Source organism: Cetorhinus maximus, chromosome 3 (genome assembly GCF_964194155.1).
Source record: "Cetorhinus maximus chromosome 3, sCetMax3.hap1.1, whole genome shotgun sequence".
Classification (NCBI taxonomy): domain Eukaryota; kingdom Metazoa; phylum Chordata; class Chondrichthyes; order Lamniformes; family Cetorhinidae; genus Cetorhinus; species Cetorhinus maximus.
In genome coordinates, this window is record NC_135881.1 from 182924972 (window position 1) to 182937276 (window position 12305).

Here is a 12305-nt window from a genome sequence, read left to right on the forward strand (position 1 = left end):
ATGGGCCAACAAATGCTGGCCTTGCCAGCAATGCCCACACCCTGTGAAATAATTTTAAAAAGCATTTCCTGTGTCAAAGGACACCTGGGTATCCTGGCAAAGTTGCAACCATTGGACAATGACGCAGCATCTAGCAGACTGTTTGGCTTTACTTCAAGCAGCTGTTAGTGCATTCAGAGTATTCTTGCTTGGATCTCTTTTGGAATTAATGAGAGCAGATCACTTTGTTTCAATGACGTGTTGCATTACAGCAGTGTTAGCCTGTTGGTGTGTTTCAGCACCTGCTTCCCATATGTTGAGTGTGGTATTTTCGATGGTGTGTTGAAGTACATTCCATTTTGCTTGTGTGGGAATGCCAGCGAGTGCCTGTTCAATTGAGTCAAGGAACCGCTGGCTCTTATCAGGGTAGGCAGTTTGGCTGACGTTGATATGAGGACAGCCTTTTTGCTTTGAATGAAAACATTTTCAAGGATTGTATTCTGGTGCACACCAGGGCATGATCTGTATCACAGTCAGTGTTGTGGTAGCTGTGTGTATTGAGAATGCTATTGAGAGAGTCATTCTGGGTGATCAGGTCCAGCTGGTCTATATCATAATCCTTGATGTACCCAGGACACCTTGTGGCATGGCTTGTTCTGAAAGGTGTTAGTTCCACAAAGCTCGTGTAGTAACTGTCCATTTTCATTTATGTTTCCCTAACCATGATGCCTGAAGCAGGAGGCCCATGCCTCATGGTCCGTGCCCACTCCTGCATTGAAATCTCCTGTAGATAAAGATGTTCTGTCTTGGATGCTGCTGATAGCAGTATTGAGCTCCCCTGAAGAACTGGTCATTCAAGGCTGAGTTAGAGAGATTTTTGATTGACAAGGGAGTCAAGAGTAATGGACAGGCAGGAAAGTGGAGTTAAGTCCACATCAGATCAGCCATGGTCTGATTGACTGGCGAAGCAGGCTGGAGGGCCAAATGGCCTACTCCCATTCTTCCTGTTCCTTATGTTGTTCCTTAGATTAGACTAAATTGATTCCAGAGATGCAGGGCTTGTGTTATGAGGAAAGATTGAGCCGTTAAGGCCTATACTGGCTAGAGTTTAGAAGGATGAGAGGCGATCTAATTGAGGTATTTAAGATACTAAAGGGGATAGACAAAGTAGATGTGGGGTGGATGTTTCCCCTTGTGGGGCATTCTAGGATGAGAGGCCATAGTTTTAGACTAAGGGGTGATAGATTTAGATCAGAGATGAGGAGGAATTACTTTTCCCACAAAGAGTCGTGAATCTGTGGAATTCACTACCTCAGAGTGCAGTGGATGCCAGGACGCTGAATAAATTTAAGGAGGAGATAGACAGATTTTAAATTAGTAACGAGTTGAAAGGTTATGGGGAGAGGGTGGGAAATTGGAGTTGAGGCTGAAATGAGATCAGCCATGATCGTATTGATTGGCAGGGCAGGCTCGAGGGGCTGAATTGCCTACTCCTGCTCCTAGTTCTTATATTCTTATGTTGTATCTTTCACCCTTGGAGCACAGCTCTGGAACACAGACACTCATTAGGTTAACTGGCGCTGCTTGAGTTGAAAGGCAGATAGAGTGAACAATCCCTGGTGGCCGAAAATGGAAGTATGGAAATTGTTATGCCCATGGCTGATGTTATTTGCTGAGCAAACCAAATCCCAGAGGGAAACTGGTCTTGCTGATCATAACCTTTTAATTTCTACTTTGAAAACGAGGGAAAGAACTACTGACCCCAGAAGCTTAGAATCCCAGTAACACTTTTATTAGGATTTTAAAATTAAAAGACTTATTAACTGAAGGAAAAAATAACTTAAGCATACAAGATTAAAGTTACACAGTTTAAAAACCAGTTTCACAAAACATCCCCATTCTCTCTTTCCCCCCCTCCCCCTCCACCCAAAAAAAAACCGACTTGGTCAAAACACACAAGTAAACTACTTGGCAACAGCTCCCTTATAGATTTTTAACCATAAAATCCAGTAATATTACCCAAAGCAAAAACTGCTGTCACTTTAGTAGAGGTATACCACACGACTTCTCACTCTCGTCCACTTTGCTGTGGAAATCCATAAGAAAGCTTCAGAGACTGGCTGCTTTCTGAAAACAAAAACTTCTCTGGCTTGAAAACTCAATGGCTGCTTCAAATTCACAACTTTCACACCTTTTCCCAGCGCAGATCTGGTCTCAGGACATAGCCGCCACAACTCAACTAAACAGCTTTCCTTAAATATCCTTTTCTCCTTTCGTCTTAGATTCCATTGTCCTCAACACCTCTTTGAATTCAACTTTTCCAAAATGTAACATTTTTTCATGTTTTCCTATTGCCTACACTTTTGGGTTGAATAAAATGTAATAACTTTTCCTTGTTTACTTATGAAATCTTTGTAAGTTGTCAAAGTCCCTTGCCAGAAACTCCCCTTTGAAATTTCACAACTGAAAATTCAAATCCCTACCTATAACCTAATGCCAATTTTAAAACCCAACCTATTTGCTTGTAAATCCACTTCACCAGAGCCTCTCATTACAAATGCTTGCAACTAGCATGTTTACCCTTTAATCTCTCAGTTCCCACAGACAAGCTTTCTTTACTAACCTTTCCCCAGTTTTAATTAATAATGGATGCACTCACATACACAGCCGCCTTTACAGAATACCACCATATTCCCCAAAATATTTAAAAAACATAATATCCATCTTCACAAAATGGAAATTAAGTAACATATTAACCCCTGTTGGAGTAATTGGAAGAACTACAATGGAGTGTTCTGTGTTAGCAAATATCGTTGAACCTGAAAGGAAAAATCTATGTCAGCTGTGAGACTGGCCTTGTTCTATAATGCAGAAACTTGGGCACCATGAAGAAGACAGGAACAATGGCTGGATGCTAATGAGATGTGGTTGAGACGGTTGTGTGGAGTAACACGAAAGGATAAAATCAGGAATCTGCACATCAGGGGGTCAGTGAAGATTGTGGGAGCACAGAATGAAGTAGCTGAGAAGAGATTGAAATGGTTTGGTCATCTGTCGCAGAGAGAGAGAGAGAGAGAGGCAATGTGATGAGGCAAGTGAGGGTGATGGGACTGCCAAGAATGAGAAGAGGAAGGCCTAACACCAAATGGAAAGATGCGGTGGCTTAAATGTGTTGAGATTGGAAGAGGAATGGGCAACTGCCAGAGGAGATGGGAGAAGGTTGATCAACCAGCATTGTGGCGATCCCAAGTAAAATGGGAGAAGCCAAAAGGAGAGGACTGTACTTGAATTTTGTCATGTTTCCTTTCCAAGAAAGCTGAAAGTAGATCTTTAAAGCTATGTGCTATATTTGTAATGACCAGGAATTGACATGGTACTTCCCTAATACCTTGAATTCCTAATTTTAAACTCTGAAACAGTAGACATACAGAGAAAACAGAGAATATCAGTGACATCTCTTGTACATCTATTGATTTCCCTGTGGTTCTTGGGTACCGCCCAGTGGGTAGGTTAGGGTGGCATTGATAGAAATGAAATGTAAGATAACTAGTCTCTACCTTTATTGGAATATTGCAGGAAAGACAAGATTATATATCTTCCATGTTTGAAAAAAAAACACTGCTGGTTGTGAAGCATTCTTCCAATTGCAATTCGTACCACCCACCCCCACCCCCATTTGCACCATTGTTCTCTTTTAAAGTCATCCTCACTAGACTCGGTTCCATCCTGTGCTTAAGGGCATCATTAATAGATATTGTCACAATTTTGTTGAATGGTTGCCATGGGCACTTTTAGATTGATGATGTCGCGGGTGCATTTGACAATATAAAGGAGGTAAGCTCAATGTTCCCCAAAACCATGTGGGACTCAACTTTCCTGGATCCCAAGAGTGATCAAGCCACTTTTTCCCACTGGCCTTCCCAATGGATTCCACATTCACCAGTGCCATGTTACATCAAATAAACTTGGGTGACCAACACTCAGACTTCAGAGTCTTCACTTTGATGTCCTTTTTCTGCAGCCCTAATTTTAAATGTGAAAGTGCTAGTAGACTCTCTTGTCTAATTTGAAGGATCCCAACAGAACATAATTGTTCCCCTTCCCCTCCCCATCCCATTTCTCTTGTTCTGCAATTAACTATGCAGAATAATTACAGTACAGGCTGATTCTTTGCCTTTGTCATATTGATTTCTAAGGTAAAGCCTTCTCTCTTTTAGGTGGAAGATTTTATTTTCTAGGTTTTCCATGATAGCAAATTTCCAATTCCTTTTATGTTAGTGCGATCAAACCCAGCTCCTGTGTAATATGAAAAATGCCTCATTTATTGAAATTAATGTTTTACTTACTAAGGGGCAAACTTGATTAGTTAGTGGTCTGGGCAGCAAGCCTGGTTTAACCTAAGGCCAGATTAAACAATTGGGCACAAGGTCAGTGTGCCCATCATAGCTCTCTCAATTATCTAGTCATTAAAATTCATTGGGGGAAAAAAAATTGTACAGGTCTCCGAGCTCATAGCTGACCACCAGGAGCCCAACCTGGCAAAACTCATGCCTAAATGTATAGAGATAACTTAACTTAATGCAGCTGATAAGAACTCTCATTAAAATTCTGAATTTTTTTTTACACACACTGCTACATACGTCTCTCTTTTGTTGTTCCTTTCTGTAGAAGGTTCTCAGCAGCTAAGCATGCATATAACAGCAAAGCTATCAGTGTGGCTTGATCACTTTGCTGATCACATACAACCCTTTAATCGGGTCTGTCTGTTCTTGATCACTTCAGTTTGATTTTTAGCACTTGTTGAAACAAGGGTGTGTTCAGATCTATGTTGTGCTGCATGTGTTTTTAACACTCGCTACTGGATAAGCAAAATAATTGGGACTTGTCAGGCACCTAAGAGATGACCAAGACTTTTTTCATGGTTCTCTTTCTTTTGTAACTTTAAAGCTGTGCCAGTTTTGTCCATATATGTTGCCCTATACTTTGAATCCTCTAGAAACCCTAAAAAGGAGTTGTGATCATAATATCAAAAGAAGTTGGTGTAGAACAGTGTACGAGCAAGAAATGTGCTGAGGTAGGATGCAACCTTGTAATCAGTGGTGAGTTCAGGACCTTAGCTGGCTATCTGAAGGAAGGTAGATGAAAGCAAGGCTCTGTATTCCTCCGCACCTCTCCCCCCCTCCACTTACTGCATTTCAAGATGAAAGCATGTTTAATTTTGACCAAGCTTTTGGTCACCGATTCTAATGTCTCCTTGTTTGGCTTGTTGTCATTTATTTCTGATTACGCTCTTGTAAAGTGCTTTAGGACCTTATTCTATGTCGTCTTTTGCATGAGAAGTTAAATTGAGGCCCCCATCTGCCAGCTCAGGTGAATGTAAAAGATCCCAAAGCACGTTTTCAAAGAAGAGCGGGGAGATATCTTCTATCCTGGTCAACATTTATCCCTCAATCAAAATCACAAAAACAGATAATCTGGTCATTCTCACATTGCTGTTTGTGGGTGTTTGCTGTGCGCAGCTTGGCTGCCACGTTTCCAACAGTGACTACACTTCAGAATATACTTATCTGGCTGTAAAGCACTTTGAGATGCCTTGTGGTCATGAGAAGCACTATATAAATGTAAGCCTTTCATTTTTATTAAAGGTACTATGTAAATGCAAGTTGTTAATTCATAACACAAGGAATAATATTTATGGGCAAATAGGAGTGTAATCAGCTTATAGATTCAGAGTACATGGGCCTGACTAACATCACTGCCTCATGCCATTGCCTTAAATGCGATTAAAGCTTGCCCTTTTATTTCCCTTTTTGCAGTCATGCATCCAGAAAGGGAATAATCCACTCGTCGTCATATTGTTAATATTTGCATGCGTTCTTTAGCAAATTGGACTGTAAATGAGGATATGTGCAATTGCCTTTAAATTTAAATATTTGCAAGTAACAGTTGCAACAGTGACTATAAGAACGTGCTGTATTAGCATCCTGCCTCTGGGCTGGAGGTGTTGATACAGCAGTGATAATTATAAATTGGCATTCTCTTATACATTTTTTTTTTTAAATTCTCTTGTGAAGTCCTGACTCTTTAAACAATGTGAAAAAAAAACTCTGTCCCAATACATCTTTACTTTATTCAGCAGCCAGCTTGGTAATTACTCCTGCATTCGTGAATCTGTGGACTAAATTGCTTGAACATTTAACAACAGGATTTTTTTTTAAACTTCAAATAAATGTTTACTCAAAAATAGACTGCTCTCTGAATTTGGTTCAGCATTCATTTAAAAATGCATCAAGTTCCCTATTTAAACTATATTATTCATTTCTTGACTTAATCATTAAGGGATTTTTAAAGAAAACATGTTTATACAAATTTTAAAATCCAGGAGTTTTGCACTGAGGCTAAAAGGGAAGACCCACGACTAAACAGATTATTGTAATCAAAATTAAACCACCTTAAACCAGAGAAAAAGAAAATCATAAAGAACTAATTAGATGTTTTAAATGGAGACATTTTACAGCTGTTCTCAGGCAGATGGCATCAAACCAAATGATGTTAAAATGCAAGCCACAATAAATGTTCAGACCTGACTATGTGCCATGTGCGCAGGGCTGTGAAACTACGAACACCCAGCTGATTACATAATTGAATTTTCCACGGCTAGAGGTCTTGACAATTGCATCAAAAACCAATGGGTTGGATAGAGGCAAGCATCTAAAGGAGAAACTGGACAATAAAGCAGAGCTTCAGTTACTCTAGCATCCTCCTGTAAAATCTTAATTGCTTATTGAATAAATAATTCAGTATTAATATTTTGCTATAGAATTTTTATTGTTTACAATAAATGGATTGCCAGCTGATGCATTTAGAATTAATCCAGCCCGTGCTTGCTGTCCTAAAATTGGAATCGATTGTTGCAATACTTTCTTAGCTGACCTAATATTTGCCACCCTACATGATCCTGAGCTCATCCAAATCTCTGCTGCCTGTATCCTGACTTGCATCAGCAAGTGACGTTCACTCATCAGCCCTGTGCTCACCGACCAACATTGACCTCTGGTCCACCAACTCCTCGATATTAAAATCTCATCCCTTTTATGGCCTTTCCCCTCCTTATTGCTGTAACCTCCTCCAGCCCTACAACCCTCCAAGGACTCCACATTCCTCCAACTCTAACCTCGTGTGTCCCCCCACCACCACTTCTCCACCATTGGCCACTGTGCTTTCAGCTCTCTGCCCAAAGCTCTGGAATTCCTTCCCAAGTCCCATTACCTCTCTCCACCTCTTATCCTTTTAGGATGCTCCTTTAAAAGCTACCTCTTTGACCAAGCATTTGGTCACCTGTCCTAATATTTCCTCCTTTGTCATGGTGTCAATTATTGCCTGATATACACTCTCCTCTGTGCCTTCAGATGTTTCACCTCATTTAAAGATGCTATATAAATACAGGTTGTTGTATTCCTATCTGATTTTAAATTGTTGGTTGCAATGCAACTTGATGTTCTGGCATTGGGACCTTTTTTTTTAAATGGCATCAAATGCATTAATTAGTCATTAATCATTTTTTTTGGTCCATTACTGAAATGTTGAGTACACTTCACTAGGTGCATATGCAGTACTTCATCTCACGACATTACTTTCCCAAGGCACAATGTCTTGACATTGAAATGTTGTAAAGTGAGCTGTGATTAGAAGTGCTCGGCCGTAAGGGAGATATCACTGCAGTAATTCTATCTCAGTGTGTTGTTGTAGCTCATTAAGATTTTTACCATTTATTTTAATTACTTGCTTGAGATATGTCCTGAATTTTTAACTGCAACGTTTTGTATTCATACCAATCTTCAGCTTCACAATTTCCCAGCATTTCTGAGGCCAACAGCCAGAGGATTTCACCTTGACACGTAGAATAAATAGCCAGGGACACAAAGTTGTCAGTGGTTATTGCCAGCTGTGTCTCTATTCGAGGATGATGTCTACTCAGGGCCGCAGGTTTCTGCGTGGGTCTTCATGTGACTAAACAGGCCAGTTCTGGAACCGCGGATCTTTGGGCACGTGGGGCAGGATGTCCCACGAGGTAATGGGGCTCTGCCTTATCATTAAGGCATTTGGACTTGATGCAGCTTGATGTGCAATTTGTTGCTATTTTGAATGATTGGTAGCAAGCTCCTCCCAGTCATTTAATGTCAACGCTGCTGTGCTTCAAGGAGAGCTTCATAGTATCTTTGAAGTGCTTTCCTTTCAGCCAAGCTGCACAGCTAATCCGGTGTCGGATCTCCCTGTCAGTGGTGGCCTTTTGGGAGAGGTGGCTGCCAAGGTTTCCAGGGGAGGACAAAGAAAACATTTCAAAGATGCTCTGAGTGTTTGACAACGAAGACCTCTGCAAGTCATCAAAAGCCCTAGTGTACAGAGCATTGTCATCACCACACTCCTGTACTGCTGTGGGACCTGAATTGTGTATTACCGACACTCAAGAGTACTAGAGAAATTCCACCAGCATTCTCTGGATTCGATGGGAGGACCGGCGAACCAACTGCAGGCCCTGTTTTCTCAGTGGTCGTACTCTTGACTTGAGCTAGAAGCTAGTGGGTTCAATCCTGCTCTGGAGACTTGAGAATATATTGTAGATTGACACTCCCAATGCAGTACTGAAGGAGTGCTGCACTGCTGGAGGTGCCATCTTTTGTGTGAACTGTTCAACCAAGGCTCTGACTGCCACCCTAGTGGCCATAAAAGATACCATGGCACTTTTCTGAAGAAGAGTTGGGGTGGTTGCCTCTCAATCCTCAAGTATTAAAACAGTTTACCTGGATATTAACTCGTTGCTGTTTATTGGACCTTGCAGTGTACAAATTGCCTGCTTCATTTCCTACATTGTACTGTTGAATACACTTCAAAAATTCTTTGTTAGCTGTAAAGTGCTTTGAAACGTGCTATATAAATGCATCTTTTTCCTTCTGACTGACTGACGCTTCTTCCCCTTGCCTTTGTGTGTGTCTCTTATTCCTCCTCTCTCTTTGCCTAATTCTCTTTTGCTCTTTCCTTAATTTCTAGCACAATTAATTGTTGAGAATACCTGCAGTCCGTTATATACTGTTTATACTAACAGGCTGGCACAGTTGCACAAGAAGCTAAAATTTGTACACTGATCCATACATCTATCTGGGGTAAAAAAGGGTCACAGTTCAAGCGTATCTTTAATTTCACTCCTAAGCTTACGTGTACACTTTACTGATAACACAGCAATGCCAGAATGGAGATGGTGAGTTTCTGTACTTGTCCAGCCCACTGATTGCAAGGTTTTCATGTGTCAGTAACCTCTGTTACTGCAGGCTACTAGTGAGGTAATACAGGGCTTAGCTTAAATTGCAGTGTGTTTGGAGCAAAGAAGAATTAATAGAGTTCAGGCACAAATCAATCATGGTTTGATTGCCTGGCTGGATGGGCTCAAGGTGGTGAATGGTCTACTCCTATTGCTCTAACAGATTTGTACTTGTGCAAGTGTTTCACCATTTGGCCTTAAGCAAAATATAGAATCATCTTGCATTTTTCTCGGTAATGAAATTTAAGTACTTCATTTGGATAATTGTAGCATGATATTCATTTACCTTCAGTCCTTAGAGGATTCTCTAGGGAAAGCTCAAATTACATTCCTGAACCTTGCTTTAGTAACTAATGTAATATTTATCTCCCATTACATCCGCTGCCATCTTCCTGTTTTAAGTCTATATCTTTGACAGGCTCAATACGAAAACGTACTCCATCTGTGATCAGATAGAAATCTAACTGCTGTTTCTGCAGCGTGCTGACTTAGGCTCTCGAGTGCATCTGTAGTCTTTCCTGATTCATCAGCAATCTTTACTTTCTAACTTCAAGTTGACACATTGGATGTATTTTAAGTCGAAACTTTAACTTGTTAAATAACCGTTGCATTTATCTCTGAATTGCCTTAAGAACAATTTAATATATTTTTCTTCAAATTCACGTGGCTCCTGAAGATTAAGGCGAAATAAAACCTCACCTTTTATTTCAGGCAATCAGACATGTTAGTCGCTCAACCCACTGCACCCCCGCTAAAACCATGCATGGAAACTTATCCAGACAGCTCCATCTCTGAAAGACTCTTCACTTCTGGTTAAAGATGAGAAAGTAGTATTTTCCTGGCAATAGTTCCAACACCATAACTTTGAGTGTTGATCACTAGCCAATCACACAGAAACTCTTTCAACAGTTGCCAAAGATTGCTCCTATAATGTTGAATTGCTTTTGCTACACAGTAATCCTGATATGTGTTTTGCCTATTAGGGACAATACTAAAGTAATAATCTGAAGTTGTTGTCGTGGTTTCAAACGGCATAGTTATTTGGGGAAATGACTTAGTTTTTCTTTTGCATTGGTGCAAGCTCCCTCTATTTTGATTTCATCTGCTTAAATTCCAGAGGCTTAGAAAGGGCTACCCTCGCTGCTATTGGAGGATAACTTCAGCAGATGAATAACATCGAAGCAGCCAATCACTGAGAGCAGACCTTTCCAAGTCCTCAAAATTCAGGCAGGTAAAATCAGTGGATGAAGAAGTAGACACTCCTGGTGTCATGGGACAGCTGGAAGGAGAAGCAAGTGTCCAATGAGTTGGCAATCATTGCACTTCAAATATGTATACTCATAGAATTTAGGCTGTGTTTGCCTACAATCCTGCAATACAGCTGCACTATTTTAATGGTATCATCTCCCAATTGCCTTGTTGTAGGAATTGATGGTTTCAATCACTTTGGAGTTCTATTTGGGAGAGTTTCTTCATCTTGCTGTGAATGGAAGTAAAGAGACATTGTCTAAAATTTACTAGGAAATTTAATATGTAAGCGATTGTTAGTTTGTACATAAGATAGCAATTTGTGGTGAAGAGGAGATACACCTTGTTGTGAATTGCCACCAATTGCTGGATGACTTACACCAGTCTTAACCTGGTAACAAAGGAAGCTTGCTCTCAATCTCTCCATTAGTTTCAAGGCATTGACGCATTTGTGCTATTAGAATAAAGTCATTGCAGAAAGTTACTGACATAAGAGCCCTTCTAATGACAAGATTAATGTTTCTGCAATGTCACTCAACCTCTTAAGCTATTAAAGGGAATGTTTAATATCTATGGCATCTCGTTCTGTAGGAAGTAAATTGTTCCTGGGGTTTTTAAAATTTAAAATTTTACATGTTAATTTTTTTTCTCTCTCAATCTAACCTCTTCCCCTTTCTGTACCTGATTTGATTTTTAATTCACCCTGTTCCTTTTCTGTCGTTACGCTGTTTCTCTCTTCATCCTTAAATTTCATTAGTTGAAGAGAAAGGCTGTTGTTTCTGTTGTTCACCAAGGTACCAGATGCCCTGTTGTTCTCGCCATGCCATTATCAGCTTCTACTTCAGCTATTTGCAGTGCAAATATTTTTCAAGCTGACTGATGAGGAAAAAATTCTAACTTGGCCTACTGCAAGATGCTTCCCTCTGGCAAATTTTTGGCCAATATCAGCTGTTACATTCTGAGTCTATTGGTGCAGACACCAATGTGCTTTTTACTGTGTTTTAACATATTGCTGCGATGTTATACATCTCCTCTTGAAACCAGTTTTGATGATGCCAACCATATTAGCAGCATCCAGTGCATGATGGTCAGGGCACTAGACTAACGTAGGCTATCTTCCCACCATTGGCCCTGATAAGGGTATTGACTTCAGTGACGGCAAAATCAACGTGCATTTATATAACTCCTTTAATGTAGTAACATGTCCCATGTCCTTCATAGGCGGATTATTAAACAAAATTTGACACTGACGCCACCTAAGATAATTTTGGGACAGGTCTGAAGAAGCTTGGTCTGAAAGGCAGATTTTAAGAGATCTGTTAAAGAAGGAGAGAGAAGTAGCAACATAATTCCATATTGTTTCTTGACAGCTTATTTGATTTGATGCTCGTTGGCTTTGATGTCAAAAATTGAAGTCTTGAAGTAGGGAACATTACTGTGTTTTTCTCTTCATATCTGGCCTTTCTGCATCCCCTGAGTCCAATTACTTGGAGTAGTAGTTTAAATTGCAACTTTTTTTAAAGCTCACTATCAATGGTTCACTCATTATAAATGATAAAGTATTAATAGTCCTTTCCACCAGTGGTATTCAAACATTTCAGACAATAAAGACTGGAAACTGAAAGGGCAGCATTTCAGACACAGTACATCAAACACTGGACATCTGGCAAATTCCTATGATTGATTAATAATCATCTCCACAGGTTGCCCTTTTATCTGACCCATCCCTCCATCCGGGAAAATATAATTCCAATTGCAACCA

At 40.2% G+C, this 12305-nt stretch overlaps 1 protein-coding gene and 1 long non-coding RNA gene across 2 annotated transcripts in view; both read left to right on the top strand.

The window, feature by feature from the left end:
• dap (death-associated protein) overlaps positions 1-12305 on the top strand; it is a 62176-nt gene that overhangs the window by 20001 nt on the left and 29870 nt on the right. The window lies entirely within an intron of this gene.
• Positions 1524-8787, top strand: LOC144679080 (uncharacterized). The gene is made up of 2 exons (XR_013576240.1): positions 1524-1614; positions 7838-8787. It is a non-coding gene; the product is annotated as an uncharacterized LOC144679080 (long non-coding RNA).